At 41.9% G+C, this 18859-nt stretch overlaps 1 long non-coding RNA gene across 1 annotated transcript; it reads left to right on the top strand.

Annotated features, from left to right (window-relative positions):
* The first annotated feature begins 224 nt into the window (after nucleotides 1-224).
* Nucleotides 225-17561, top strand: LOC108719152. The gene is made up of 3 exons (XR_001936170.2): nucleotides 225-2041; nucleotides 3717-3799; nucleotides 17056-17561. It is a non-coding gene; the product is annotated as an uncharacterized LOC108719152 (long non-coding RNA).
* The last annotated feature ends 1298 nt before the right edge of the window (nucleotides 17562-18859 follow it).

The following is an 18859-nucleotide window of genomic DNA, read 5'->3' as shown; positions in this document are numbered from 1 at the left end:
ACGGAGGAGCATGGATAGTGTATTCCTCAGGTAGGATAAAAGACACCTGACCCCAGGACATACAAGTAATCTAGAAAGAGGGACAGAGGCGGGTGCATGAAGCATTTGGAGAGGGAGGATAGAGGTGGGCGGGGTTGTGGGTGGGGTTAGGGGCGGCGCAAGGTGGAGAGTAGAAATAAGGGCTGACACAGGGAGCAAGGGCATTAGTGTGAATAAATGAATGTTAACATTGGGGAGATGGGCGCGCTAACGTTTGGGAGGCAGATGCTTTACACGCAGTCAATTGTTTTTACTGAAATATGCTCTGACAGGGACACGGATTGTACAGCCTTATACACGTGAGGGGGAGACAGGGGGGTGGAGTTGACAGGACTCGGCTTTGTAGTGCTAGCCCATGGGTCGGATGGGACTATAGTTGTGCATACCTAAGGCACTATTGGGGGAGGGGCAAAAGAGCAAATGCATTGCTAAGGCAGCTGGGAGTTGTAATTAAGTGCTGGCTAGTGAGGGAGTATTTTACAGATCAATGACAGTAGCGCTGTCTTTTGCGAAGCCACACCCCCTGTTCTCTATTGGCCTGCGGAGCATGTGTTTGAGAAACTTATGGAGCCGGGTTGCTAACTGCAAACAATTTGAATAACTGAGGAGCCTGCTTTGTGTTTTGAGGTTTTAGTTGATGCTGCTGTCACGGTACTAAATCTGATCCCATAATCCACATTGGGGCTGCATGGTATGGATTGGAAATTGCCCGGTTATTATTGGGGTATTTATAACAAGTGTAGGGGTGTGTATCAGGGATGGGTTCAATATTCACTGGTATAGCTGCAAGCTGTGCAACCAAGGGTTAATGTGGGGTGCCACTTTTTACCCAGTACAACTATCTCTGCCCATATGCTGTATTGACCAATGAACATAGCCCTCCTTTCTGAAGCCACGCCCCCAATAATGACAGTTAGTTCAGTTGGAAGGAGGAATCAAGGAGGATGGATTGCTGGTTGTGCTGTCTCGCTAGTACCCAGAAGACTGCAGCATGTACCCCAATAATGGCAGGAAGGTGAGATAGTATCTTTTTATAGTTATATAGCAGCAAGGGTTGAAAAAATACACATAACCATCAAAGTTAACTTTTTGTTTAACTAAATGATACTTAAAGTCTGCACTGCCCAGTAGATAGTGATGACAGTTAGTTCAGTTGGAAGGAGAATCAGGATGATGGTTGGTGGTTTTGCAGTCTGGCTAGTATCCAGGACAAGGCAGCGTGTACCCCAGTAATGGCAGGAAAGTGAGGTACCTAAATGTCAGGTTTGTCAATTTCTCCTTGTTATAATATCTTGCCTAAATTCTGGGGTGAGCAAGAAGCAGCATGGGTCCTGTTTGTATGCCTGGGAAATAATATCTGTGAGTATATGTAAGGGTATTGGCATTATATTTACATAGTTATAAATATTGCTGTAACTGTAGCTAGTTTATAAAGATCTCAGGAGATTCTAGCTCCATAGCACTAAATTTAATACCAAGCAACTGACAAAGCAATGGTCTGAGAAACTTAAGGAGCCGGGGTTGCTAACGGAAAAGAAGTTAAACAATTGAGGAGCCAGCTTTGTGTTTTAAGGTTTTAGTTGACACTGCTGTCACTGTACTACATCTGATCCCATAATCCACATTGGGGCTGCATGGTATGGATTGGAAATTGCCCTGTTATTATTGGGGTATTTATAACAGCTGTAGGGGTGTGTGTCAGGGATGGGTTCAATATGTCAGGCAAGTGATTTCTTGTCATGTGTGAATATGATTCACTAGTATAGCTGCAGGCTGGGCATGGGAACCAAGGGTTCATATGGGTTGCTACTTTTTACCCAGTGCAATTGTCTCTGCCCACTGGCTCTATTGACCAATGAACATAGCCCTCCTTTCTGAAGCCACGCCCCAGTAATGACAGTTAGGTCAGTTGGAAGGAGGAATCAAGGAGGATGGTTTGCTGGTTGTGCTGTCTCGCTAGTACCCAGAAGACTGCAGCATGTACCCCAATAATGGCAGGAAGGTGAGACATTATGTTTTTATAGTAATATAGCAGCAAGGGGTAAAAATGTACTTAACCATCAAGGTTAACTTTGTGTTTAATTAAATTATACCTAAAGTCTGCTCTGCCCAGTAGATAGTGATGACAGTTAGTTCAGTTGGAAGGAGAAATCAGGATGATGGTTTGGCAGTCTGGCTAGTTTCCAGCACAAGGCAGAGTGTACCCCAGTAATGGCAGGAAAGTGGGGTACCTGATTGTCAGGTTAGTTAATTTCTCCTTGTTTGAGGGTTGAAAAAAAAACAGTTTTTCTTGCTTAAATAAATCTTGCCTAAATTCTGGGGTGAACAAGAAGAAGCTTGGGTCTGGTTTGTATGCCTGGGAAGTAATATCTGTGAGTATATGTAAGGGTATTGGCATCATATTTACATAGTTATATATATAGCTATTACTGTAGCTAGTTTATTGAGATCTCAGGAGATTCTACCTCCATAGCACTAAATTTACTCCCAAGCAACTGACAAAGCACTTGTCTGAGAAACTTGTTCAGCCAGAGTTGCTAACGGAAAAGAAGTTAAAGAATTGAAGAGCCAGCTTTGTGTTTTGAGGTTTTAGTTGATGCTGCTGTCACAGTACTAAATCTGATCCCATAATCCACAACAACTGTAGGGGTGTGTATCAGGGATGGGTTCAATATTCACTGGTATAGCTGCAAGCTGGGCATGGGAACCAAGGGTTCATATGGGTTGCTACTTTTTACCCAGTGCAATTGTCTCTGCCCACTGGCTCTATTGACCAATGAACATAGCCCTCCTTTCTGAAGCCACGCCCCAGTAATGACAGTTCAGTTGCAAGGATGGTTTGCTGGTTCTGCTGTCTTGTTAGTATCCTGCAGGCTGCAGTATGTATCCCAGTAATGGCAGGAAGGTGAGATAATATCTTTTTATAGTTATATAGCAGCAAGGGTTTAAAAAATAAACACAACCATCAATGTTAAAGTTTTGTTTAACTAAATTATACATAACTTCTGAACTACCCAGTATATAGTGCTGACAGTTAGTTCTGTTGGAAGGAGAAATCAGTAGGATAGTTTGCTAGTTGTGCATTATGGCTAGTATCCAGCATAAGGCAACATGTACCCCAGTAATGGCAGGAAAGGGAGGTACCTAAATATGGTCGGTCAATTTCTCCTTGAAAAAAATTACTTTTGCTTAAATAAATCTTGCCTAAATTCTGGGGTGAGCAATAAGTAGCATGGATCCATCTTCTATGCTTGGGAAATAATATCTGTATATGCAAGGGTATCTGCATTATATTTACATAGTTATGTATATTGCTATTATAATAATAAAAAGTAGCAATAACAATAAATGCATAGCCTTAAAGAGCATTTGTTTTTTAGATGGGGTCAGTGATCCCCATTTGAAAGCTGGAAAGAGTCAGAAGGGAAATAATTCAAAAGCTACAAAAAATAAATAATGACAACCAATAGAAAAGTTACTTAGAATTGGCCATTCTATAACATACTAAAAGTTAACCTATATACTAGTGCAGTTAATTACCCATAGAGAACAGTAAGGAATTCATTCTGATCCATCTACTACAAGGGAGAATTTGATTGGTTGCTATTGGAGTATGCTCTGATGGAGTTACACTTCCTTTAGTGTAAAAAAAATCTTTAATTTTTTCACCCCTACAGCTGCTGCTAAACAAGGGATGGCTTGGAAAGGCTGGCTCATTCCAGAAGAAAAGGATAAAGTCCCAGACAAAAGTACAGGGCAGGTAAGTCAGAATTATTAAAAATGTTATCAGGTCCCAAAGCAGCAGTGGCAGCTTACTCAGAAATGGCTATTTTAGGTACTAACGCATTAGGCCCCTGGCACATAGGACATTTTGTTTGCAGTGGAGGCAGAGTGCAGTGCCCCATCTCAACTTGTGACTACTCCTTACTGCTCCTTCATCATCGACTAGGTCTGTATTGAACGCATACAGAACAGTGACAGACAGAGCTCAGTGCTCAAGCTTTCAAGCTAGTGTTTTGGTTGGGGATCCTCCTGTCACTGTTCCATCCCATGGGGTTCAATTACAGACTTGTAATTACTATTAGGCGCAGTGACAGGTAGAGAGGGACATTTTGTCAGCCACTGTTCTCTCCTGAGAGCAAATGCCAAGAGCCTTAGTGCTGTTCCAGCATTTAAGGTATGTTTGTGTATACAAATCTGTTAAAGTGTGAGCAGGCACCTTGCTTATCATACTGCTCTTTCTTGAGAGCTAATTTGTGTCAAATATATTGCAATGTGATTTTGTTTCTGTTTAGCTGTGGAGAGCAATGTCACCGCACTGTCTATATATTTTCAAATATTGTATACTTTATTTTGTTGAATATTAGAATATTTGAGGAGCATATGTAAAGAAAATTGAGTACAGTGAGAGATGGTGTTGGTAAGGAAAGATGTTTATGTGTGCCACAACGGCCGTGCATACCCCCACCCTCAGGATGATGTGTTCAACTGCAGAAATATCTGTCCTGCAAAATCATTCTTGCTTAGTTAAGTTTTTCTATAGTGGTGGTAGCAGGTTTATGATAGTAGTTCAGTTTATGATGTAGTTGTTTGTATAATTTTTTTATGCATAGACTGTTGGTATGTTTATTCTTTATTTATGGAGCATTAGAGCATAGAGGTGTAGTAACTGAGCCTAGATTTGTCATCCTTTATGGATTTTATTTGAGTCAATTTATAGCCTTGGAGGGAGCAATAGTGCTTAACTGTGTAGCAGAATGTAGTAACTCTCAATTAAAAGGAATCCCCTCCCATTTGGGGTTGAATAGTGTGGAAACAGATACAGAACTGTGATAACATTTCCGAAAGGGCTGCATCTATGCTGAAAAAAATGGCAATATAAATTAGGATTTGCGTTTGTCTGTGGTGTAGTTTGTGATAAATTTAGTGTATCAATTTTTGTGTTATAGTGAATAATGTCTATGGATTGTTCATTGCTTTAATATTCATGAAAGCGCTTAAATAGATAGGATATCACTTTGGTAGCTTTTAAGGGGATGCAGTAGGTACAACAGTTTTTGATGTGTCTACCTGAATATTAAAGGAGAAGTCAATCACTTTGTCGCTAAAATCCCTCCCCCCCCGTGTTGCTCCCCTAAGTACTAATTCCCCTAAGTAGCAATTTAGGGGCATTTCCCCGTTGGGAGGTGGGCCGGGGGGGACAACACGGGGGGAGGGATTTAGCGCCAAAGGGGTTGACTTCTCCTTTAAAACATGTTTGGAAATGTCTAGATTTTGCACCATGCCGTGGCAAACAAATCACTTATAATTTATGATATGATTAAAAGACAAGTAACATCAAAAACATTTTTTAAAAAATTCGTTAGTATACATAGAAAAAAAAAAGCAAGACAAATTAGACTTTAAAATCACAAAGCCTTTATTAAGAAATAACTTACCGAAACTCTGCTTCTGTGCCTCTTCAGAAAAGGCGACACGGCGATGATCCATCATGTGGCGCTCAATTTCTCCTCCCTGGCTATCTCCTATAAGAGAAGAGAAATCAAGTGCCGCACGATGGGTCGCCTGATCGCTCTCCACATCCCAACCCCCACCCCAGGTAGCCCTCCCTTTCAAATATGTATGTAGAATTATGGTCGCTAAGAATGCGTTTAGATGCAGAGGGTGTCTTTTTGAGGTTTCTATGTTTCTTTCTGCTCTTGTGGTGGTCATTAAAATCTGATGTGGTGTGGACATAGGTGCAAACAGGCATTTTTGCTTATTATTAAACCTACAGGGGCGGAGAGGGGTGGCGCCAGCCGGGGCGACGTGTGTGACTGTGGCATTTGCTTGGCACACAGGTTGCTCCCTGGTCCTTTCGTTTGCTCTAGGATCATCATGGAGCAATACGAAGGGACCCACTGACAATTCTTTTCACTTGTGACTTAAAATAGTGTTGGGCTTGGTCTACATCCACATCTTTTTTTGCACATGACCAAAAATGTTCAATATTGTTGTTATTGGATTGGATTTATCTCTTGATATCTCTGTCTCGTGGGTATATTTTTGCTAAAAGTTTATTGTATATTGTGTTTTCTTATTTTTTGTCCCGTTTGTTGCTTTCAAATGTGTATGTAGAATTATGGTCGCTAAGAATGCGTTTAGATGCAGAGGGTGTCTTTTTGAGGTTTCTATGTTTCTTTCTGCTCTTGTGGTGGTCATTGAAACTTGATGTGGTGTGGACATAGGTGCAAACAGGCATTTTTGCTTATTATTACACATACGGGTAGGGTTGCCACCTTTCTGGATTTCACCCGTACAGCACGGTTTTTGGATGGGTTGCCCTGGTGAAAGTGCCTTTCTGGATTTCCAAATTAGGAAATCCCTACAGGACACTGAAGTGAATGACATGGTGGTCAGGCAATCGCTGATCGGCATGTCCCCGCCCCAAGCGTCATCCGGCCCACCCCCCAACATCACCTTCCTGACCTCGACGTTATTCGGCGTGTACCCCGAACATCATCTGGCCCGCACCCCGACGTCACCGGCCGTCCCTCTGCCAGGTTTACCCAAGGAAGAAAGGTGGCAACCCTACATTCAGGGGGCGGAGAGGGGAGGCATCAGCGGGGGCGACATGTGTGCCTGGGGCATTTGCTTGGCACACAGGTTGCTCCCTGGCCCTTTCGTTTGCTCTATGATCATTGTGGAGCAATGCGAAGGGACCCGCTGACAATTTTTTTAACTTGTAACTTGAAATAATGTTGCGCTTGGTCTACATCCCCATCCTTTTTTGCACTTGACCAAAAATGTTCAATATTGTTGTTATTGTATTGGATTTATCTCTTGATATCTCCGTCTCATGGGTATGTGTTTGCTAAAAGTTTATTGTATTTCATGTTTTCTTATCTTTTGTCCAGTTTATTGCTTTCAAATATGTATGTAGAATTATGATCGATAAGAATGCATTTAGATGCAGATGGTGTCTTTTTGAGGTTTCTTTATTTCTTTATTGTGGTGGTCATTGAAACTTGATGTGTGTGGACATAGGTGCAAACAGGCATTTTTGCTTATTATTAAACCTACAGGGGCGGAGAGGGTTGGCGTCAGCAGGGGCGACGTGTGTGCCTGTGGCATTTGCTTGGCACACAGGTTGCTCCCTGGCCCTTTCGTTTGCTCTAGGATCATCATGGAGCAATACGAAGGGACTCGCTGACAATTTTTTTCACTTGTGACTTAAAATAGTGTTGCACTTGGTCTACATCTACATCTTTTTTTGCACATGATCAAAAATGTTCAATATTGTTGTTATTGGATTGGATTTATCTCTTGATATCTCATTCTCTTGGGTATATTTTTGCTAAAAGTTTATTGTATATCGCGTTTTCTTATTTTTTGTCCCGTTTGTTGCTTTCAAATATGTATGTAGAATTATGGTTGCTAAGAATGCGTTTAGATGCAGAGGGTGTCTTTTTGAGGTTTCTATGTTTCTTTATGCTCTTGTGGTGGTCATTGAAATTGATGTGGTGTGGACATAGGTGCAAACAGGCATTTTTGCTTATTATTACACATACGGGTAGGGTTGCCACCTTTCCTGATTTCACCCGCACAGCCTGGTTTTTGGAGGGGTTGCCCTTGTGAAAGTGCCTTTCCGGCCCACCCCCCCAATATCACCTCCCTGACCTCGACGTTATCTGACGCGTACCCACAACATAATTTGATCCACACCCCGATGTCACCGGCCCGCCCCCCTGACAGGTTTCCCTAAAGCAAGAAAGGTGGCAACCCTACATTCAGGGGCGGAGAGGGGTGGCATCAGTGGGGGCGGCATGTGTGCCTGGGGCATTTGCTTGGCACGCAGGTTGCTCCCTGGCCCTTTCGTTTGCTCTATGATCATTGTGGAGCAATGCGAAGGGACCCGCTTACAATTATTTTTTTACTTGTGACTTAAAATAGTGTTGCGCTTGGTCAACATCCGCATCTTTTTTTGCACATGACCAAAATGTTCAATATTGTTGTTATTGGATTGGATTTATCTCTTGATATCTCTGTCTCGTGGGTATATTTTTGCTAAAAGTTTATTGTATATTGTGTTTTCTTATTTTTTGTCCCGTTTGTTGCTTTCAGATATGTATGTAGAATTATGGTCGCTAAGAATGCGTTTAGATGCAGAGGGTGTCTTTTTGAGGTTTCTATGTTTCTTTCTGCTCTTGTGGTGGTCATTGAAACTTGATGTGGTGTGGACATAGGTGCAAACAGGCATTTTTGCTTATTATTACACATACGGGTAGGGTTGCCACCTTTCTGGATTTCACCCGTACAGCACGGTTTTTGGATGGGTTGCCCTGGTGAAAGTGCCTTTCTGGATTTCCAAATTAGGAAATCCCTACAGGACACTGAAGTGAATGACATGGTGGTCAGGCAATCGCTGATCGGCATGTCCCCGCCCAAAGCGTCATCCGGCCCACCCCCCAACATCACCTTCCGGCGCGTACCCCCAACATCATCTGGCCCGCACCCCAACATCACCGGCCGTCCCCCTGCCAGGTTTACCCAAGGAAGAAAGGTGGCAACCCTACATTCAGGGGCGGAGAGGGGTGGCATCAGCGGGGGCGACATGTGTGCCTGGGGCATTTGCTTGGCACACAGGTTGCTCCCTAGCCCTTTCATTTGCTCTATGATCATTGTGGAGCAATGCGAAGGGACCCGCTGACAATTTTTTTAACTTGTAACTTGAAATAATGTTGCGCTTGGTCTACATCCCCATCCTTTTTTGCACTTGACCAAAAATGTTCAATATTGTTGTTATTGTATTGGATTTATCTCTTGATATTTCCGTCTCATGGGTATGTGTTTGCTAAAAGTTTATTGTATTTCATGTTTTCTTATCTTTTGTCCAGTTTATTGCTTTCACATATGTATGTAGAATTATGATCGATAAGAATGCATTTAGATGCAGATCGTGTCTTTTTGAGGTTTCTTTGTTTCTTTACGCTCTTGTGGTGGTCATTGAAACGTGATGTGTGTGGACATAGGTGCAAACAGGCATTTTTGCTTATTATTAAACCTACAGGGGCGGAGAGGGGTGGCGTCAGCCGGGGCGACGTGTGTGCCTGTGGCATTTGCTTGGCACACAGGTTGCTCCCTGGCCCTTTCGTTTGCTCTAGGATCATCATGGAGAAATACGAAGGGACTCGCTGACAATTTTTTTCACTTATGACTTAAAATAGTGTTGCGCTTGGTCTACTACATCCACATCTTTTTTTGCACATGACCAAAAATGTTCAATATTGTTGTTATTGGATTGGATTTATCTCTTGATATCTCTGTCTCTTGGGTATGTTTTTGCTAAAAGTTTATTGTATTTCATGTTTTCTTATTTTTTGTCCATTTTATTGTTTTCAAATATGTATGTAGAATTATGGTTGCTAAGAATGCGTTTAGATGCAGAGGGTGTCTTTTTGAGGTTTCTATGTTTCTTTATGCTCTTGTGGTGGTCATTGAAATTGATGTGGTGTGGACATAGGTGCAAACAGGCATTTTTGCTTATTATTACACATACGGGTAGGGATGCCACCTTTCCTGATTTCACCCGCACAGCCTGGTTTTTGGAGGGGTTGCCCTTGTGAAAGTGCCTTTCCGGCCCACCCCCCCAATATCACCTCCCTGACCTCGACGTTATCTGACGCGTACCCACAACATCATTTGGTCCACACCCCGATGTCACCGGCCCGCCCCCCTGACAGGTTTCCCTAAAGCAAGAAAGGTGGCAACCCTACATTCAGGGGCGGAGAGGGGTGGCATCAGTGGGGGCGGCATGTGTGCCTGGGGCATTTGCTTGGCACGCAGGTTGCTCCCTGGCCCTTTCGTTTGCTCTATGATCATTGTGGAGCAATGCGAAGGGACCCGCTAACAATTATTTTTTTACTTGTGACTTAAAATAGTGTTGCGCTTGGTCGACATCCGCATCTTTTTTTGCACATGACCAAAAATGTTCAATATTGTTGTTATTGGATTGGATTTATCTCTTGATATCTCTGTCTCGTGGGTATATTTTTGCTAAAAGTTTATTGTATATTGTGTTTTCTTATTTTTTGTCCCGTTTGTTGCTTTCAGATATGTATGTAGAATTATGGTCGCTAAGAATGCGTTTAGATGCAGAGGGTGTCTTTTTGAGGTTTCTATGTTTCTTTCTGCTCTTGTGGTGGTCATTGAAACTTGATGTGGTGTGGACATAGGTGCAAACAGGCATTTTTGCTTATTATTACACATACGGGTAGGGTTGCCACCTTTCTGGATTTCACCCGTACAGCACGGTTTTTGGATGGGTTGCCCTGGTGAAAGTGCCTTTCTGGATTTCCAAATTAGGAAATCCCTACAGGACACTGAAGTGAATGACATGGTGGTCAGGCAATCGCAGATCGGCATGTCCCCACCCAAAGCGTCATCCGGCCCAACATCACCTTCCGGCGCGTACCCCCCAACATCATCTGGCCCGCACCCCGACGTCACTGGCCGTCCCCCTGCCAGGTTTACCCAAGGAAGAATGGTGGCAACCCTACATTCAGGGGCGGAGAGGGGTGGCATCAGCGGGGGCGACATGTGTGCCTGGGGCATTTGCTTGGCACACAGGTTGCTCCCTAGCCCTTTCATTTGCTCTATGATCATTGTGGAGCAATGCGAAGGGACCAGCTGACAATTTTTTTAACTTGTAACTTGAAATAATGTTGCGCTTGGTCTACATCCCCATCCTTTTTTGCACTTGACCAAAAATGTTAAATATTGTTGTTATTGTATTGGATTTATCTCTTGATATTTCCGTCTCATGGGTATGTGTTTGCTAAAAGTTTATTGTATTTCATGTTTTCTTATCTTTTGTCCAGTTTGTTGCTTTCACATATGTATGTAAAATTATGATCGATAAGAATGCATTTAGATGCAGATGGTGTCTTTTTTAGGTTTCTTTGTTTCTTTACGCTCTTGTGGTGGTCATTGAAACGTTATGTGTGTGGACATAGGTGCAAACAGGCATTTTTGCTTATTATTAAACCTACAGGGGCGGAGAGGGGTGGCGTCAGCCGGGGCGACGTGTGTGCCTGTGGCATTTGCTTGGCACACAGGTTGCTCCCTGGCCCTTTCGTTTGCTCTAGGATCATCATGGAGAAATACGAAGGGACTCGCTGACAATTTTTTTCACTTATGACTTAAAATAGTGTTGCGCTTGGTCTACATCCACATCTTTTTTTGCACATGACCAAAAATGTTCAATATTGTTGTTATTGGATTGGATTTATCTCTTGATATCTCATTCTCGTGGGTATATTTTTGCTAAAAGTTTATTGTATATCGTGTTTTCTTATTTTTTGTCCCGTTTGTTGCTTTCAAATATGTATGTAGAATTATGGTCGCTAAGAATGCGTTTAGATGCAGAGGGTGTCTTTTTGAGGTTTCTATGTTTCTTTAGGCTCTTGTGGTGGTCATTAAAATTGATGTGGTGTGGACATAGGTGCAAACATGCATTTTTGCTTATTATTACACATATGGGTAGGGTTGCCACCTTTCCTGATTTCACCCGCACAGCATGGTTTTTGGAGGGGTTGCCCTTGTGAAAGTGCCTTTCCGGCCCACCCACAACATCACCTCCCTGACCTCAACGTTATCCGACGCGTGCCCCCAACATCATCTGGTCCACACCCCGATGTCACTGGCCCGCCCCCTGACAGGTTTCCCTAAAGCAAGAAAGGTGGCAACCCTACATTCAGGGGCGGAGAGGGGTGGCATCAGCGGGGGCGGCATGTGTGCCTGGGGCATTTGCTTGGCACAAAGGTTGCTCCCTGGCCCTTTTGTTTGCTCTATGATCATTGTGGAGTAATGCGAAGGGACCCGATGACAATTATTTTTTACTTGTGACTTCAAATAGTGTTGCGCTTGGTCTACATCCGCATCTTTTTTTGCACATGACCAAAAATGTTCAATATTGTTGTTATTGGATTGGATTTATCTCTTGATATCTCTGTCTCATGGGTATGTTTTTGCTAAAAGTTTATTGTATTTCATGTTTTCTTATTTTTTGTCCATTTTATTGCTTTCAAATATGTATGTAGAATTATGGTTGCTAAGAATGCGTTTAGATGCAGAGGGTGTCTTTTTGAGGTTTCTATGTTTCTTTCTGCTCTTGTGGTGGTCATTGAAACTTGATGTGGTGTGGATATGGGTGCAAACAGGCATTTTTGCTTATTATTACACATATGGGTAGGGTTGCCACCTTTCTGGATTTCACCCGTACAGCCCGGTTTTTGGAGGAGTTTCCCTGGTGAAAGTGCCTTTCTGGATTTCCAAATTAGGAAATCCCTACAGGACACTGAAGTGAATGACATGGTGGTCAGGCAATCGCTGATCGGCACGTCCCCGCCCCAAGCGTCATCCGGCCCACCCCCCAACATCACCTTCCTGACCTCGACGTTATTCGGCGCGTACCCCCAACATCATCTGGCCCGCACCCCAACGTCACTGGCCGCCCCCTGCCAGGTTTACCCAAGCAAGAAAGGTGGCAACCCTACATTCAGGGGCGGAGAGAGGTGGCGTCAGCCGGGTCGACGTGTGTGCCTGTTGCATTTGCTTCACACACAGGTTGCCCTTTCATTTGCTCTAGGATCATCATGGTGCAATACGAAGGGACACGCTGACAATTTTTTTCACTTGTGACTTAAAATAGTGTTGCGCTTGGTCTACATCCACATCTATTATTGCACGTGCCCAAAAATGTTCAATATTGTTGTTATTGTATTGGATTTATCTCTTGATATTTCTGTCTCATGGGTATGCTTTTGCTAATAGTTTATTTCATTTCATGTTTTCTTATTTTTTGTCCAGTTTATTGCTTTCAAATATGTATTTAGAATTATGATCGATAAGAATGCATTTAGATGCAGATGGTGTCTTTTTGAGGTTCCTTTATTTCTTTATGCTCTTGTGGTGGTCATTGAAACTTGATGTGTGTGGACATAGGTGCAAACAGGCATTTTTGCTTATTATTAAACCTACTGGGGCTGAGAGGGGTGGCGTTAGAGGGGGAGACATGCATGTGGCATTTGCTTGGCACACAGGTGGCTCCCTGGCCCTTTCGTTTGCTCTATGATCAATGTGGAGCAATGTGATGGGACCCGCTGACAATTTTTTTCACTTGTGACTTGAACTAGTGTTGCGTTTGGTCTACATCCGCATCTATTATTGCACGTGACCAAAAATGTTCAATATTGTTGTTATTGTATTGGATTTATCTCTTGATATTTCTGTCTCATGGGTATGCTTTTGCTAATAGTTTATTTCATTTCATGTTTTCTTATTTTTTGTCCAGTTTATTGCTTTCAAATATGTATGTAGAATTATGGTCGCTAAGAATGCTTTAGATGCAGAGGGTGTCTTTTTTTTTTTTTGAAACTTCAGTTTTATTTGCACATTCAAATAGTAGGATGTATCAGGTATGACTGCTAAGCAAAGTATATGAACATTTGTTTAACATACATCAGGTATACAAAAACATCTTTATAAGCTTCAGAGTGTCTTCAAAGCCTAAAACATACTAACCACAAAAGTAAAACAAACATAAACTAACAAAATACAAAGGAAACAGTTGGTTGTGCCATCTTGCAAAAGTGGTACAAGTTGCGTTAGGTACTGGTACTGCCTAGGTTTAACCATGATATTGTTCAGAAGTGTTGTCCCTTTCCACTGCCATCCGTTCCATTATGTCCCTGTCCATAATTTGCCTTTTACACTCTTGCATTGTCGGAGGTCTGCTGGATTTCCAGTATCTCGCTATTGTAGTAATATTAAAAAAATGGAATAGTAGTTTTTTTGTAGATCTCAGGTAATTTACTGGATAGATTTGTAGTAAGGCTATTTCCAGGTTCTTGGGCACTGGTATTTGTAGTATTTGTGAGGCTAGTTGAAAGACATTTTGCCAGAATGATGTTACAAATGGACATTGCCACCACATATGGAGAAGTGTGCCCTGAGAGCCGCAGCCTCGCCAGCAGGTCGTTCGGTACGTTGATATAATTTTGGATAGCCTCAGTGGAGTCAGGTGACATCTGTATATCAGTTTGGTATGCGCTTCCATATGGTTGGTACATGTTTGTTGCTCCTTGTGGAGCTGTCAAGGCGTTTTGCCATTGTTGTATTGTAAATATTTTTGGAGTTGCTCCCAGTTTTGCATGTATGGCAGTTTCTCGTTTGGGTCATGGCCTAACAATACTTTGTATGATTCCAATAGAAGAAGGCCTTTCCTTCCCCATGCTTGTTTACAGAGGTGCCCCATGTATGTACAGTGCCTTAGAGTTTTATAAGCTCGAATTTGGGATTGGAGCCAGTGTATAATCTGGTAGTAAGTATAGTGGTCCTTAAATTGAAGGTTGTATATCTCCATTGTTCTTTCAAAAGATTCCAGAGTGTTTGCAAAGTAAAGGTTCCTTTGTGTGTTGTGTGATCCAGGCCTCTCTTCGTCTTGCAATTTGAATTTGTGGGATGAGTTTGGGCATAGCTGGCAGTGGTAATAAGGGGGAGGGAAATGTCCCAAATTTATATGTAGAGGCAGCCCTGTGCCATGTCTGCAATGTGAGTCTTGTAGTGGTAAGCAATGTTTTAAAGTTTGGTCTATTTTGTATATTAAGCCAGAAATATTGTGGTAGGTGATGTTGCTCAGCATATCCTGATTCAAGGTCTATCCATGTTTTGTAACCCATTGGGGCCTGCATACGAATGGCTGTTTCTAGGATAGAAGCTGTGTAGTATGCCTTTATGCTTGCACACCCAGGCCTCCTGAAGTTCTGGTATATTGGGCTATCTGAGCTTTGATTCTTGGAGTTTTGTCCTGCCATATGAACTTGTGGTGTATTTTGCTGAAGTGCTTTGATATATAATGGTGGCAGCGGTATATGCAGAGTTCTGAATAAGTATAGGATCTGGGGTAACATCTACATTTTTATTGCTACTATATGGCCAAATCATGAGATATACGCCACTTGTTACAATATTGTTTTACCTTATGCAAGAGAGGTTGATAGTTCAATCGGTATATAAACAATGAGTCTTTTGGGAGTTTGACCCCTAAGTACGTTAGGTATGTGTCTCTCCATTCAAACTGGGACTTATCTGTAATGCTGTCTAGGGTGTTCTGTGGGATATTTATTGGTAGCCCTTGCGTATTGGTTGTGTTTATTTTATACCATGATACTTTTTGGAAGAGCGTTAGCTGTTTCATGAGGTTTGGTAGCAAAATTGTCGTGTTAGTCAGAGCCAACAGAATGTCGTCTGCGAATAGACCTATTTTGTGGTTGCCTGTAGGGGTTGGGATTCCAGTAATATCTGGATTCAATCTAATCCTTTGGCCCAGTGGTTCAACCATTAAGGCGAATATAAGAGGTGACAATGGACACCCCTGACAAGTTCCATTACAGATCTGGAAAGCATCCGACAGGGCCCCCGAAGTACTCACTCTGGCAGTTGGAGTTGAGTAGAGTGGTTTGACTGCCTTTATAAAAAAGGGGCCTAGGGAAAATTGTTTCAGTGTTTCGGTCATATAAAGCCAATTAACCCTGTTGAATGCCTTCTCTGCATCTAGGGAGAGTAGGACTATTGGTAGTGTTGATTTCTTGATTACATGTAGTAAATTTTGGCATCTTCTTGTGTTATCGGGACCCTGCCTCCCCTCAATAAACCCCGCCTGGTCGTTACTTATCAATGTTGGAAGTAGAGCATTTAACCTGGTTGCAAGGACTTTTGCATATAGTTTTAGATCTGTGTTTAACAGAGCTATGGGACGGTAGTTCGGGCAGAGGTCAGTGGATTTCTCTGGTTCGGGTATTGTCACTATATGGGCTTTTAAAAAACAGGGTTTATCTGTCCCGTATTTTTAATATTATTAAACAGTTTGAGTGGCTGCGGTATTAACAATTCCTTAAATTGCTTATAATATAAGTTGGTAAAGCCGTCTGCCCCTGGTGCTTTATGCTTTAAGTTTGTTAGATTTATTTCCTTTTGTATAGTAAAATTTTTTAGCATTTTTAGTCTGTGTTGTGTTTTGGCATAGGAGATTTCATTAAGTTGCCCTCTAATTTCTTTAATTTTTTGTTGTGTTGTGAAATATATATATTTCTTCTTGTTCTAGTTTTCTTAGATTTTGCTCTAGCTTGGTATATTGCGAGTCTCTCAATTTTTTTGTCTGTTTTGCTAGGGAAATCAATTCCCCCCGCACAACTGCTTTGTGTACTAGCCAAAGAGCCCGGGGGCCTAATGTGGGTGTTGTGTTTTCTGCAAAATACTGTTTTATTTTATCTATTACTGTTTGTTTGGTGTCTGTTCTCAGCAGCAGTGACTCGTTTAGTCTCCACCTTCCTGGGTTGTGGTTGGCAGGCCACAGTTTTATACCAATTGGAGCGTGATCAGACCAGGTGCGGAGGCCTATCCATGATTTGGTGATTAAGGCTGTGGTTTGGAGGTCCGGAAGGAATAGATCTATTCTCGTGTGGGTAGCATGTCTGGGGGAGTCAGAGGGTGTCTTTTTGAGGTTTCTATGTTTCTTTCTGCTCTTGTGGTGGTCATTGAAACTTGATGTGGTGTGGACATAGGTGCAAACAGGCATTTTTGCTTATTATTACACATATGGGTAGGGTTGCCACCTTTCTGGATTTCACACGCACAGCCCGGTTTTTGGAGGGGTAGCCCTGGTGAAAGTGCCTTTCTGGATTTCTAAATTAGGAAATCCCTACAGGACACTGAAGTGAATGACATGGTGGTCAGGCAATCGCTGATCGACATGTCACGCCCGTTTCATTTGTGACTTGAAATAGTGTTACACAAGCAGATGGAGTATGAGAGAAGGAATAGAAATTGTATGTATATTTGTGTGTAAAACCAATAGCAAGCAATACACTTACTGTACATGTTATATCTTGTTATGAGTGCATATTGAAACCACTAACCACGTCTGTTTGGCAGCAGACTTTACCTTTTTAACCCACTTTCTCTGCTTACAAACAGGCCCTGGGTGTCTGGGAATCTGCGCCACTTCTGAGATGTCCAACGCGCTTCAAGGCAGCTCATCCGGGATGATGAAAGGACAAAAGGACGAGTCTATGGAATCTTATACATAATGTGGTTCTGATAGATATTTGCTGATGATTTAGAGTGGCTTCTCTGTTTTGCCTTGCGTGTTGACCAATACATTGCCTAGGAATACATGATTTGTCCAAAATCCCCTCCAGATTCTCAGGGACATCACTAAAGAACAGTGACGTATCATATAATATTTAGAATGTTTCATGTGAAATTATCAGTAGAATTATCAGGGCTCCCATCAGGGGGCACAGGGAGAGGCCAGTTGTCCCAGACCAGGCGCATTTCAAGTTTAAAGGGCACTGAGAGGGGTTGTTCATCTTTGGTGTCACTTTTATTATAATGTAGAAAGTTATATTCTGAGACAATTTGCAATTGGTTTTTATTTTTTATTATTTTGCTTTTTATTCAGCAGCTCTCCAGTTTGCAATTTTAGTAATCTGGTTGCTAGGGTCCAAATTACCGTAGCAACCATGCACTGATTTCAATAACTGACTGGAATATGAATAGGGGAGGCCTGAAAAAGAAAGCTGAATAATTGAAAGCAGCAATAACAATACATCTGTAGCCTTTCAGGGCACTTGTTTTTAGATGGGGCATCCTGGCCACCAATGTTTGTTTTCTTTTCAACTTTTATGGGGGGGGCCCTGGCCATTAATTTTTTTTTTTTTAACTTGTGTAGGGTTCACTGACCACCAATGGTTATATTTTGACCAAGGGGTTAAACCAAATGGCTCTTATTTGTACATTAGAAATGCAAATTAACTAAAAGTGCAATTTAAGTTAGCGTATGTACCTGCTGAAAGAGTCTACCTTGGTGTGGTGGCAGGCTTAATAATCCTTTGGCCAAAAGTGCTTTGTTTTTACGCTCATATCTGTGTGGACTTGCTACTGGTATGGGGTGGGCAGGTCCTGTGGCACGGTGGGCGGGACTTATGAATCATTTATATAGTGTAAGTAAAATATATTTTTCTTGGCAAACGCAATAGAAATGAATTTGGAATTATTTCTTAAGGTGACAGGTCCTGTTCCTGCCTCTGGTTGTTTTCGTCAGGCAGCTCAGTAATTCAGATGCAGATTCTGAACTGTTACAATTTGCTCCATTAGTTGATACATTTCTCAGCAGCATCTGTGGAATATTAACTATTGTATCAATTCTAACAGCTGCCTTTATGAGACTCGGGGATTCTGCTCAGCAGAAGCAAAGATAAGAAATGGATCAACTAATTTATCAATTTAGAGCAGAGTATAGAGTATGAGCCCCTCCCAGAGCTACTTTAGAAAGACATAAGAAAGTAAAAAAAAAAATTTAACTTCAGTAATAGAAACAATGGTCTCATAAAATAGAAAGTGATTTAAAAAAGTCTTTATTTCTGAACTATCTGACCTTAAAAAAGTGTTGGAAGGTGAACAGCCCCTTTAAGGGCACTAATGCACTGCCAATGATTATACTTATTCACTTTGTGTCTGGGCAATGAACGATACTCAATATCTCAACTGTCTATTACTTTTCACAAACATTAAATAACAAATACAGATTTATTTTTGGTTGAATGCATCAAATATTGCACATTCACACACCCAGTATATAGCTCCAATAAATACAAACGTTCTGTAACACTAAACTGGAGGCACAGAGCATATAAACGTATCTTTATGTAAATAATTTCTTCAGAAGGGTGTCCTTATTTAATGGCACTGGTGCACACTGCTGAGCTTTCTATGTATT

Source organism: Xenopus laevis, chromosome 6L (genome assembly GCF_017654675.1).
Source record: "Xenopus laevis strain J_2021 chromosome 6L, Xenopus_laevis_v10.1, whole genome shotgun sequence".
NCBI lineage: Eukaryota > Metazoa > Chordata > Amphibia > Anura > Pipidae > Xenopus > Xenopus laevis.
The sequence above is the reverse complement of the archived record's forward strand: the minus strand, read 5'-3'. Positions and strand labels throughout refer to the sequence as shown.